General features: G+C 44.1%; 1 long non-coding RNA gene across 2 annotated transcripts; it reads right to left on the reverse strand.

Annotated features, from left to right (window-relative positions):
* Window positions 1-10,921: 10,921 nt before the first annotated feature.
* Window positions 10,922-13,578, reverse strand: LOC102500995 (uncharacterized). Of its 2 annotated transcripts, none has more exons than XR_003547797.1 (3): window positions 13,241-13,578; window positions 11,113-11,207; window positions 10,922-10,997 (listed from the first exon to the last, which is right to left on the reverse strand). It is a non-coding gene; the product is annotated as an uncharacterized LOC102500995 (long non-coding RNA). The 2 variants fall into 2 exon arrangements; XR_003547796.1 differs by having other exon boundaries at window positions 10,927-11,012.

The following is a 13,578-nucleotide window of genomic DNA, read 5'->3' on the forward strand; positions in this document are numbered from 1 at the left end:
TAACAAATAGGAGACTTAAATATAGCTAAAAATGGACCTTATTCTGAATAAATCATGCAAGCTGCATCTTAACCGTCCTGAGAAATGTAATGGATCATGTGAAATCTGCCAAATTTGTATTTAAAAAAAAATCAATAGCGTGTGCCTCTGCTTTTAAAACGACATGATGTTCGGTTCAGGGGAAGATGTTCTGTGCTTCCGTTGTCCCCCCTCCCATCCCTCCACCGCCCATAAAACTACAGCTGGATTTAAGAAATTTCACTTTAGTTAAAGACAAGCAAGACATGCATTTGAATAAGTCTATTTCTTTTTTTTTTTGGTGGATAAAAACTATTTAACATTCACTTTGCACTGCCTTAGCATTTCACAAAATTGTTCCCTCTTTCTTTTGAACATGTAAAGAAGTTGGCTCATCTATTCTGAACGGTTTTTTGAAAACCACAGAAGTTCATTTCTCCGATACTTCTCATCCATTTTTAGACTCTACTAAGACGTAGCCATCGCCGCTCGGTCAAAGAGGTTTTTATCCCATCTCTTTCACTGTCGGGGGTGGGGGGGAGGGCATCGCCTTTTATAACAATAAGGCAAAATAAATCTCCAGGCAGAGTATTCAAATCAATCCTGCTGGCAAGTCTCCGTCTCTGGAAATGTTGGCTGCCTGGGTATTTCTGTCTTCAGATTATTTTCAAGTCCTTCGGCTTGCCTTCAGCACTTAGGGTCATATTATGGTTTATGCTGGGTGTCTCTGTCTTTGGGATTAATGTACATTCATAACATTAGAGGGAACTGTAATGAGAGACTTGTTAACTTTGCCTTTATATCGCCACAAAGGCTCATTTTCTTTCCCCCAACGCACACCCATACACGCATGCATGTACACACGTGTGTGCCTGCATGCACACACACACATTCTGCAGCGTAGAAAGGTAGTTCGTGATTGTGCGCTTCTGGTAGCAGCGGTGTTCTGCTGTATATATATATTTTTTGTCATCAGTAATCAGTTGCCAAGGAGTTTAATGCGAAGGGCTGGGGATACATTGTGGAAGAGAGCCTTGTGATGATGCAGACTGGTTTCTCACCGGGTAAATACAGGGGCTTCGTACACCACAGATGAAGTCCTTTGTGCCTGACACCCATCCCAGCCTCTCTTTTCATTCAGAATATTCATAATGCCCTCTTAAGCTTGAATGGTAAATATGTGGCTTCGAGAAAAAAAAAATTGTATGTGTGTGTGTGTGTGTGTAAAGAAGAGAAGAGGGGGGAGATTTTTTAAAAATAAGGAGCCAGTAGAGTCCTACTGGGGAGATTTTGAGAGGCATGATTAGCATCCTTCAGTGGCTTCCCTCTGTCCCAAGTCGTCCCCTTTTGGCTTAGACATAGAGCATTTCCACCGAGCGACGCTCAGATGGGGGCTCTCCAAAGTCAGTAAATGCTCTAATGTACTGAGAAGTCATAAATATGGAACACACCGCACCGTTGCTTCCATTTCCTGTATTTCAAGGCTATGGGTGAAATTACAGATGGTAGTACAAGTAGTGATTAAAAAAAAAAAAAGGAGAAGGAAGTGTAAAAAAGAAAGGAAGGGAAATTCTGGTAAAAAAAAAAAAGGCAGGGAAAGAAAGAAACAAAGAAAGAGAAGAAAGATAAGGAAGGAAAGTAAGAAAGAAGGGTGGAAGGGAGGAAGGAAAGAAGGAGAACTCGTTCTTGGTTTACTATTCTTTTAGCATCTGCTTATTCCAGAAATATTCTACCCAGGGAAGGGTAGCAAGGATAAGCACCACTGTCCCACTGGCAGCCCTAGGACAGAACATGGATTTATCTAGGCAGCAATATCCTGTCCTCAGGGAAGGTTCTGGTCCTATTATGGCTGTAGAAAATCAATTGGGTTTGCTCCTTTGACAACCACCAGACCTCTGTCCCCATCCCCCCCCCAAAAAAAATTCCCAAGCTAAAAATCACCCCCTTATATATACCCCAAGGCAAATCGTTTTTGAATTTTCCAGTGGGGATTAGTATAAGGGGCAGCAGCAGAAAACTATTATTTGCAACGTTGGTGGCCCTCCTCAGCACTCCTATGTTGATATCATTAAGGAAAAAAGAAAGAAACAAAAAGGAACAGGAGGTGTATTTGCAATGAAAATCCCAAACAAGACTGAATAGATGAATGGAGTCACATCTGAAATGCGGCTTTATGAGGACTCTCTTTCTGACCTGCCCCTCTTCCCACTTTCTACCCATGATCGAATCCCAACTAATGTACTTTTGCTTGGATGCTTTCATTTGGCCTTAACGTTCCCAGAGATTTGGGGTTCGCCTTTTGCTGTGTGTGGATGTGTATGTCTCTTCCTTTCTCTTATAATATTCCGCCTCTAACTTGCACAATGCGATTCTTTTTTTTTTTTTTTAAGATCTTGTTTTATTTTTAAGTCATCAATTACTCAAACTTTGTGGGCCTATCTATCCTCCGCCATCTGGACCCCATACCTTATTTTAAAGCATGTTCAAATAATGACAACCTTCTTTTCTCAATTAATTTATGGGCTGTGGGGACCATTTTTCATTTGTTATCATGCACTTCCATTTGATCTCTCATATCTTCCTTCTGCATCTGCAACCACGGGGTATAAATCTTCCACTCCGGCATTGTCATGGTGTCCAAGATATATAGGTAGAACTCCCTATTAGTTCCACAAAACTGACCTTAATTTCTAAAAACGGTATCAGATGTGAATAAAGTTTGGTAAGATGATTTGTTTTGATTTACTTTGTACCACTTATCTTTGAGTTTTCTTCCTACTTTTCTTTTATCTAATTTAGACAGTAGAGTCCTGCAAGCCGGGTTACGGTTTATCCATTACCTCCCTGCCAAGGCGGCTCCTTAGAGAGATAGGGCTGGGAGATTTTTGGCTGTGGATAATAATAATGTGGCCTGTGGGCATGCTTGGGGTTGGTTTGTGTTGTTTTCTATTTTATTCAAGCTGACCTCCAGGCTTCAATATCTTTTCTATTTCCAACTATGTGAATATTTCTAAACAGCAGGGCCAGTTCACGTTATTAGACGGTGGATCTGAGATTTACACAATAAAATTAAACATGCAAATTCAAGGATCTTTTCTCTTCTGGCTCTTTGGTTGACGAATAGGAGTACTGGAAACACCCAGGTCTCTCACCAACCATTAGGCAAAGCTGGTTTTGGAATTCTGGGAGTGGGTTGTGGCTTACAAAACAGAAGTGTATGTGTGTGTGTGTTTTGTTTTACATAAACAGACTTCCGTCCAAACCAAGGAATGCTAATTAAGCAAAAACCATGGCCAGATGTTTATTAACACTTCTCAGGTTCATGGGATTTGGAGAGTGTGCAGTTTTCATGAACTAATTTAAAAAGGGAAACACCTTTATTGGAATAATGGCCAATTATAATTGCCGACTTTGCCTATTCTTTTTTGTGCTGGTGAGTTGGGGGGAGGGGGTCCCTCACAGTTGAGAGCTCAAACTCCTACCCATACCCTGGCGCAACTGGCTCCAGCCCCACACCCTGGCTTTGGGTGTGGCCTTTCAGCCACACAGTTGAGAAATGCACCCCCACGCAGATGCATAAAATGAATCCCGGGCAGCTTGGTGTACAGCATCAGTTTGTTTTGGATTTTCGTCTTTTTTTTTTTTTTTTTAATTGCATTATGAGTTTACCTTGTGCTCGCCTGTGTGGGGTGGGTACTTATGGGTATGGAGACACTCAGAGAAGAGTCTTTGCCAAGCACTAGAGCATCTCTGGAATGCCAGCAAGCGGTGAGACAGGAAGAGGGGCTGTCAGGCCTCAGCATGGTGACTTCACTCTGGGCCCCAGATTCAAACTGTGGAGTAATAAAACTGAATAGCACCATATAAAACTCCACGTTTCATAAGACAAATATTGCTCTATGCATTCATGTCCCTTGCACTATGTTAACTGTAGGAAGAAATGGAAACAGTTTTAGTGACCCCCTGGGACCTATAAAGGCTATTTCTGAGTCTGAATCTTGCTGTTTAATTTAATCATTTATTATATTAATATTCAAATGGGCTGCATCTTATTAGCTACTGCAAAGATGTTAGTATGTCTGAAATAAATACCTAATTATGCTTTTGAAGAGAGAGGTTCTAAAGACTTTGGTATGTTTGTGCTAATAGAACAGTTCATTTGCAGATTTTTCTGCAGAAATCAGCAGTTTGAGGCTTTTTTTTTTTCTCTTTTAAGAAAATAAAAACAAGGATTGAATATCCACCGAGAGGTTTCAATAACAGGTTCTACTTCCACCAGTTCTCAGACAGCCTTGGAATTATGGGGTTTTGTTCTTTGCACCCGAGCGAGCGTCCACCTTCCAATGACCAGCACTCTCGGCTCAATAACACATTAATACAATTAACTGTTTTAATCAAGTGACCATGAAATTAAATATGTTCCCGTTCAAATGAAAAAAAAAAAAAAAGGATATTCTCTTGAAAATATATTTTTGAGTCCAACATGCTAATATTTTTAACATGACTGTTTCATTATTTTCTATCTGCATCTCAGTCTCTCTCTCTCAATTCCCAGTGCAAAATCAGAATCTTATGTAGGTCATTGATTTTTACAGCCACAGACAATGGACACCGGCAACTTGCAGAAATCAGACCATGCCATTTGGAGGTATTTTGCACAAAACATAAAGCCACATATACTCGGGGGAGGGGTGTGAGGGCACACAAACCCACCACGTTGCCGACTCGGGGTGTGTTTGAGGCCAGAGCCTGGCAGGATCCATACGGAGTCCATTTTCCTAATGCTGAGCATTAGCTTCATGAGGATGGATTATGCTGCTGGCGTAATATACACAAACGGTGATGATAAATTCTAAACTAAATGTATACACTGCATTTGGAGCAGTGGAGAAATTAGTGGTAAGTGCAAAAGTTACAGTCTGAGAAACTGGGGATTACACATTACTATCTTTCTAAAGTAACTGCCACTGGATTGGCAATCACTCTTTTTTTTTATTTTCTAAGATTACTAAAATGGTAGGTCTACTAATACCCAATTATCTCTTTCACATTTTTTCCCCCCAGATGAATGTGAGAGCCAAAGGTTAAAGTCCTAAGCAAGTGGCCAGGAGGCAGCTCCCATCGTCGGGGATGGTCCCGGTTCCCCCTCGCTGACCTCCATTTAACCTTTAAATTGACCTAGAACGAGTTTATTTTCCTTCTCCTCACATGGTTGGCTGTCCCAAGAGAGGGGACCCTCCTATCCTGGATGGATAATTATATTGAGGCGGAGATTCGCTTTCAACTGCACAGTGCTTGGTGTCACGCTTTGTCGTGCTGACGTGACTCCTTCGGCCCTGCTCAGCCCAGCCTGTTTGTCTCGGCTCTCCTCATCACTCCGACCCTTTTGCTCCCTTTGGCAGATCTGACCTGCAGTCTAAGCAGATCCCAGGTCCTGGAGGCTCACGGGCACTCTCTATACAATCCCCTGGAAATCTCCCCTCAGGTCTCTGCCCTCAGGGCGCTTTCTCTCTGGCACACCATCAAAATGGTTGAATTTCAGGACCAGCAGATGGCATAACAGTTATGACACTGGACTCTCATATAGTCAACCATGGTTTAAGTCCCAGACCCGGCAGCGTGAAACTCATACGGGGTCTGTGTGCAGGTGTGCCCAAAGTCCTGAGAGGAGAATGGAGAAGGGAATGCAGAGTGGCCATCCCTCCTGGGGAGGTGTTTCTCACTTTCTCTCTGTCTCTCTGTTAGGCTCATGCACCCTAGAGTAAAAATCTCTCCCAAAGCAAAAATGTTGAATTTCACTGGGTGCCTGGGACAACCCAGTGAAACCAGTGACTACAGTGGGGTTGCACACCAAGGGCCATAGCTGATCCTGTTGAGGGTGGAAGACAGCCTGGAGGAGGTGACAGCAGTTACATGTGCTGGGCTCTGTGCTTCTACTTGGTGCTGCACTAATTTGTCACCTCAAGTTCTCTTCCCAGTGCTGGATGACACCATCATTATGGTCTGTTTCCCCGTGAGGCTGCCAGGTTGAGGTTTCGATGGTGGGATGAGAGGTCCAGGAACAGGTCAGGAAGTGACCAATGGGAGGACAAGCCCCAGCGATGGTTACCATTCCACTCTTCCCCGGAGACCGAAAGGAAATGCCAGCCCTGTGTAAACAAATTCACATGTAACTTATCAGGGCAAGGGTAAAAGATGGCTGCAGCAAAAAGTGCCTGCATGGCGCTCCAGAGAGCTCCAAGACTTGCTATGGTGGGGGCTGGGCTGGAGTCCTAACCAGGAATGCATGGACTCCTGCTCAGCCTTTCCCCAAACCTCAGGCCTAGGGTACCACGTCACCTGTAACCAAAGTCCCAAGAACATTCCCAGGAGCTGGAATGCTTCTTCTTCTGGAAAGTCTCCAAGGTTCTGTGTGGAGCCCCTGCTTTTCCTATGGAGCATTGCTGGGGTAAATAAAGCAGACCCAGCAAGGTGACCAGAAGGATGTAGAAGACTGGGAGATCTTACTATGCTGGGGCCAGTAAAACAGAGTAAGGTGAGATTAAGGAACACACATGCCTGGTGTTCCTCCCTGCTCCTATGGTACTGACGTTGGTCTTTCTATTGCTGGTCAGGGATGCTGGTGACCCAAAGTACCACCAGCACATACATCCTGATTGTATCGAGGGCGGAGCCCTTTGCTAGGCATCCAATAGAAGGAGTCAACCCACTCATTCCATTCACATGGTTAGCTGGTCTCACCTGGATCTGCCGGCCTTGCCTGGCTCCACTCAGAGACGCTTGATACTACCTCAGTTTCCCTTTCTGAATAGCCCCTACCCTCTAATCTCGATCTCACCATTTCCAACTGTCTGACACATCTTACTCATTTACTTGCTCATCATATGCCCCTCTCCACAACAAATGTAAAAACGAATAAAATTAAACTGGGGGGAAGATCAGAACTATTCCTTGGTTTCATAGAATGAAAAGGCAGGACTTCTTCTTTAACAGTTATTAAGATTTTAAAGACAGTGACATTAGAGCATTCAACTAGAGAGGGGTTCTTTTCATAGTGAGGTCCAGGAGCCACCCTGGAAGGGACCCTGCTCAGCCCTGACTAGGTCACTGTGGTGCCCAGAACAGTGCCCAGCACACAGCTAGTGCCCAGTGCATAGAGAGGAATAAGTGTCACCATTCTGTCATTGCCCCACCACTCTGGGTGGCTTTCTCATTTCCCCCATGGGCAGAAGAAACCCAGCAGAGGAGACTAGATCTATGGATAAGCCCAAAGGTTATCAGCACTGTTTCTCCCAAAGTGAGGCAAAATGCCTTCTATTAAGTACTAGTTGAATGAATGAATGAACAAAATACCTTATTAAGTACTAATTGAATGAATGAATGAGCAAAATATTCAAAGTGCCATGGGGCTCAGAAAAGGGAGCGATTACTTTCATTGTGGGAGAAGAGACTGGGTTTCAGGAAGAGAGGGGAACTCAATTTCTAACAATAAATATATTTAAATCTACCAAGTGTTTAAAGCCAGCCTCCCCCTTTTCGCGATGCCCTTTCCCTTTCTTCTCTGGCTTGAGTTGAGATGTCTCTCGGAGACCTCTGGCAGCCCCAGGGCAGCAGGGTTAAGCCAGTGTTGGGCTGGGGTGTCTATCCCAGTGAATCCGTTAGAGTATGAGCTCCTGAGGCCACACGGGCATGCCATGTGCACCTCAGTCACCCCAAGAGCCAGCCATGAGCTGGGCACTGGTTGTTGAACTCTAGTTCAACAAGGCTCCAGGGTGCCTTGGCCTGTCTAAGAAGCAGAGTATGCGAGGATCTTGGTGAGGGAGGTAACTAGGAATGAAATAAATCAGGAGGTGAGAGAGTCACAGTAGGCAAGTGTTATCATCTCCGAATATTCTAGAGGCTCATTTGGAAACATGAAGGTTATGTCCAGTCTGGATGAGGTCCTGGGTGGTGAAAAAAGACTTGCTCCAAACTTGACCATGCAGGTCCATTCTCTTTAACAAGAAATCACTTCTTGGAAAAGCTCTGGATTTCTAATTACGGTCTTAATTATCCTGGGAGTTAAGGGTGGGAGTGTAGCTTCAATTTATTCTTGGACTTATTTTTCAAATAAAAACTTAAAGGAGGGAACTAGCAGGTGACATAGAGGTTAAAGGCTGAACTCACATGTGACTAACCAAGGTTCGCATCCTGGACCCGGCAGCTTGAAACTCATGCTAGGTAAGTGTTCATGCATACTCAAAATCCCAAGAGGAGAATAGAGGAGAAGGGATTATGGCATGACAAGGCCCCTAGGGAGTGATTTCTCACTTTCTTTCTGTCTCTGGTCAGCACACATGCCCTAATGGCAAAAATCTCTCAAAAACAAAACAATGATAAAATTCAAAGGATACTGTCCAGTGAGAGTGATGTTTCATCTCTACCCACCCCACTCCCTGGCCCTTGTCCTCTGCTCTCCAAGATGTCTGCTTCCTTGGTATCCCCTGAACATGATAAGTTAGCCCTGGTAGATCCTCAGCTAGTACCAGAGCTGGAGCATGGGTGCCAGAGGATGTGGGGTTGGGATCTGGCAGAGGAGCTGATCATCACTGGTTCAAAACCCTCCTCATGCTTTCTCAGTGAGTATGAGGTCACAAATTGTTGAGGAGCTGGGGAATTTGGCTAGTTGGTCCTTGGCTTCTATGGGCTTTCAGTTACTCATTCATTACTCAAGGAGTTGGCTGGGTGGGTTATGTTGAAGCCTGCATTATGTGAAAGATATTGTGAGGGTTTTAGGACCATTAGATGGCATAGTGGTTATGTCATGGGACTCCCACATAGTTGACCGTGGTTTGAGTCCTAGCACCGGTGGCTTAAAAAACTCATGCTGGGCACATGTGTATGCGTGCCCAAAATCCAGAGAGGAGAATGGAGGAGAAGGGATTACAACATGGCCATCCCTCCAGGGGGTGATTTCTCACTTTCTGTCCCTCTGTTTCCCTGGCAAGCACATGTGTCCAATAGCAAAAATCTCTCTCTGAAATAAATAAATAAATAAATAAATAAATAAATAAATGACATTTGTGAGGGTTTCAAGAAAATCCACACAGTGACCTTGCTTGCAAGTGAAGAGGCCACTGTTCACTAGGATGGGTGACAATGCTGACTATGTTGTCAGGATAATGGGACCAAGCAACACCTGAGTGAGATGCAGAGGGCAGAGTGCAGTCATAGGGAGGAGTAAAGCCCTAAAGGCCACCCTCAGGAAAGGCTTTCTGGGTATCCATCAAGTCCAGGCCCAGAAATGAGCCTATTCCAGAGGCCTGGCTCGATAGCCAAATATCTAGCACATTCAGTTTCCAAATGGGCCCTTCCAACCTTGGGTCATACCCTTCTCCCCAAGCCTGATCCCACCACCTGGACCACTGTCTCTCGGGGACACTCTAGACAGCAGCAGAGGGAATGCGAAAGTGGAGGTGGGCAGCAGGGGGTGAGTGCAGGGTGTTGGGAGAGTCGCCTCCAGACCAAAGGAGTCTTTGCTTTCCCCAAATTAGCTCCAATTTCTACTGGTTGTAGTGGCCAGATTCATTCCATGTAGTTCATTATTACAGCCTATCTGTTTTATTTCCCCCCCTCCCTTCTCCTGGAGACTAGATTAGATTCTCATTCAAAGTCTGAGGGGTGGGGGCAGAGAGCATTTATGCAGATCAGTCTCTGTTCGGGCATCAATGGTTAACCCGGTAATATACACTTCTATTACCCTCCGTGGAATCCTCGGAGGATCAATGGAAGGGTTTAACTACCACACGACGGAAAAACATACATTCCTACTGCCTTCGAGCAGCCATCGGGAGCCTGTGTATATGTTTCCCTCATTATTTGGATGTGCCGTTTGAATGTTGTGATCAGTGATTCAGTGCACATGATTCATCAGGAAGACATTTGCTCGGCAGACATGTGAGGAGCTGTCTGCCTCTTCAATCTCACTGACAGGGCAAAAATGCTGATTTATAGTAAATCATTAAAATCTGCTTATTATGGCACGGCTTGTTCCTCTTCCCCACTTCAAGCCCGCAACTTGATCTGCATCGTGTCTCTTACAATTTTATACTACAGCAAGCAGTTATTTAAACAAGAGAGGAAAGATCTTTAGTCTTTATTAGCGCATATGAAAGGATATTTTGTTTAAAGAAGACTAATTAAGAATGCAGACGATTTTCTTGCTCAGTTTAGGGGGGAAAAAAATAAAGATTTAAAACGTCTAAGCGGAACAAAGAATTACTGTACTAAAAACAATACTTAAAAATGATGATTTGGTACATATTTTAAATAGTCGTAAAATATCAGTTCACATGTTGCCAAAATTATCAGGGAGGCAGGGGCTCGGGGCTGGTCGCCTCAGAGTTTGGCTTGGAGGGAGGCCATGCGAATCTCAAACATAAATGAACACCACCGAGAAGATAATGCTGTGATTGTGTTCCGCTCCAATATTGTGACAATGGTTACATTGCTCTAAAAATCATTCGGAAAGTTTTGCTTTTTAGAGGGAGAGATTTAAGATTTGGTAGAAATGTAATATGGGAATACATTGCATGCCAGGTAAACAAAGAAATAACACAAAGAGGTCCGTATTTCGTATGTGTTACTTACAGTAAAAAAAAAAAAAAAAAAAAAAAAAATTAATTTGATGCCTGGGGACAAAATTCCTTGCCACTGAATTACAAAGAAGTGAATAAACTGACTCAAAATTAATCCATACAGATCTGTCCCCTTAATAAGACTAATTCCAGAGAACAAAGCAGAGCATAATGCATTTTAAATTAAGTTGGAAAATGCATAATTTATATTTGTTTTATTTCTTCATATTTTAACACAGGTGCGTTCCAGAATGCTAAGAGCCAGAGGAGAAGGGCATACTTCTGTCCGTGGCTTTTCACTTGAAAAAAAACTGTACAAACGAATATTTCTTTCGTTGTTCGCGACGTGGGAGCAGAACCAGACTGAAAAGATGAACACTGTGAGAATGAGGGAAGGGAGCGTGTTTGAGGAACATTCATTTTCAGCCCTCCTGATTCCTAAGACGACATTCAGAAATGGAAAACCGAAAGTGTTTACCTGGATGAAGAACACGTTTTTCTTTGTCTCCAGTGGAGGTTGGAGGAGCCTGAGAGGACTGGGAGATGATCTGGAGACACCGCAGAGGACGCCATCTGGAGTGGAAGCCCCTCATGCGGCCCAGCTCACCCACGGAGGAGTGTTGGCCCGTGACTGGACTAAGGGCAACCTTCTTCTCCTGGGAACTCGAAACCTCTTTTTTGCTCCCACTTTTCTAGTCTCTATTCCCACCCCAGCTTATCTCTATCCCAACTTTACCAATCCACTTGCTTTCAGTTTAGCTGAACTCATGACCTCAGTTTAGCTTAACTCGTTATTAAATTGTGTGCTGTGAGGGCTGGCTCAGTGGCGCGGTGGTAATGTGCACCTCAAGTGATGCTGGATCCACGTGAAAGGTCACGGGTTCAGTTCCCGGGTTGACTTGTACAGGTGCAGATGCATGGACCCATAATCATGGCTACCTGGGAGGCTCTGGGCAGGATATCTCTGTTTAAGACACTATTGAAGGAGCTTGTCTTCCTCTCTCTCTCATGAAAGAAAGAAACTTAAAAAACAAACAAACAAAAATAATAATAATTAAAAAAACAACCTTTGAATTGTGTGCTTTTGGGCCAACTCCACAGCCTAGAGGTTAAGGGAACTGAGTCTCACATGATTGACTGCAGTTCAAATCCCAGCCCTGGTGGCTTGAAAACCATGCTGGGCATATGTGTATGTATGCCCCAAGTCATGACAAGATAAAGAAATAGAAGAGAAAGGATTACACCCACTGGGGAGGGTGGGTGTTTTCTTCCCTTTTCTCTTTGTCTCTCTACCTTTCTCTGGTGAGCACATGTACCCTCTAGCAATTCTTAAAAGAATGCACACTTCTGTTTCGTTTTGTTTTTAAATCACAAATTAGACACAGCCTAGATATGACTATTAAAATCAAATTAAACCCCTTAAAATTGTTCTTTAAAATCAATCATCCTTTAGAGGGAGCTTTGTAAATAACTGTAAGAAAAATCAAGATGAAAACAGAACCAATCCTACTTAGTTACTGAGCACCAAGTAACGGGCTGAGCTGAGAGGTCTGTGTGCCTCAGCTCATCTGTTAGTCACCAAATGACTCAAGGTGGCATAGTTCAGGCAAGTTATTGAGCATGTGAGGCCCAGAGTGGTAGAGCTCACCCAGCTCTATGTGAGCCCATACCTGTGACCATCCTTCACAACGATCTCTCAAACCTGAATAGAAACCAGACACCTTCTAGGGACCAGCAGTTAGCGTAATGGTTATGTCACTGGATTCCCACGTAGCCCACCGTGGTTCGAGTTCCGGACCCAGTGGTAAACTCAAGCCGAGCACATGTGTATGTTTGCCCAAGATCCCAAGAGGAGAATGGAGAAGGGATTGTGGCGTGGCCATCCCCTCTGGGGGACTGATTTCTGCTTTTCCTGTCTCTCTGTCTCTCTCTGTCTTTCTGGCGAGTGCATGTGCCCTATAACAAAAAAATAAAATAAAAATAAAAATAATAAAAATAAAAATCGGATATGGATCGCTAACTTGCCAATCACCTTGTCGCTGGTAGAATCATCATGCTAACTTGTGTGCAAGTCTGGCTTTGGGCGCTTCATTCCGATTTTTCCCTCCATGGGGTAGATCTAAATTTTCATTTGCATTCAGAGAACAAGATCCTGTTTAAGGTACTGACTTCAAACCTGCTCGGAGGGCATGCTTTGCTTTTATAAGGTGAAGTGGGAATGCCACTTACAATAGGATCTTCCAGCTGGTTAAGTTCGGGGTTCAGGTATAGAAGAGTGCATGGGAAACTGTCTATGGGTTTATTTATGCAAAACGTTGATTTTTTTCAATAGATGTGTTGGGATCAAGTCCTAATTTTCTTTCCTACCCTAGTGTGATTCACGCCAGTTGAATTGTGGCTGGATTAAGATGGCCTGGTGCTTTTGGGGCTTGCTAAGTCATGTTGGCCTTGCAATGCCACTCATGTCTGTTGCATCCTGTATCTGCTTATCTTGCCTCTTTTGTGTCCTTCCCAGCCCTGACTCCACTGTCTCTTCAATATGGTGAATTATAGGACTGGGGCAGGGAGGCAGGGGATACAATATCCCAAAGACAATGAGCACTTACCGGGAACTAGCCTTAGTCAGTGGGCCCGGGACTGTGACTGGAGTTTTAACTTCGTTTTGCTTTGTAACCCTTTGTGTAACGTCTTTGCAGAGTCAGTCTTCTCGTGTCTCTGTGGCCAGGAGATTTCCAGTCTGATCTAGTGTGGGGAATGGGCAGAGCGTGGGCCTGTGCAGTGGCTTCTGTGAGACCCCAGGATTCAATATCCCTGTCTGCACATGAATCGCCACGCCTCTCCCCATGGGTTCCACAGATTGGCAGGTGAGGCACCGTTCGGCCACTGTGTGGATTTGACTGAATGGAGTTCCTACTTCCTTGACCTGTCAGGACAGGCTCCTTGT

Source organism: Tupaia chinensis, unplaced genomic scaffold (genome assembly GCF_000334495.1).
Source record: "Tupaia chinensis unplaced genomic scaffold, TupChi_1.0 Scaffold145396_1, whole genome shotgun sequence".
In the NCBI taxonomy this organism is placed as follows: Eukaryota; Metazoa; Chordata; class Mammalia; order Scandentia; family Tupaiidae; genus Tupaia; species Tupaia belangeri.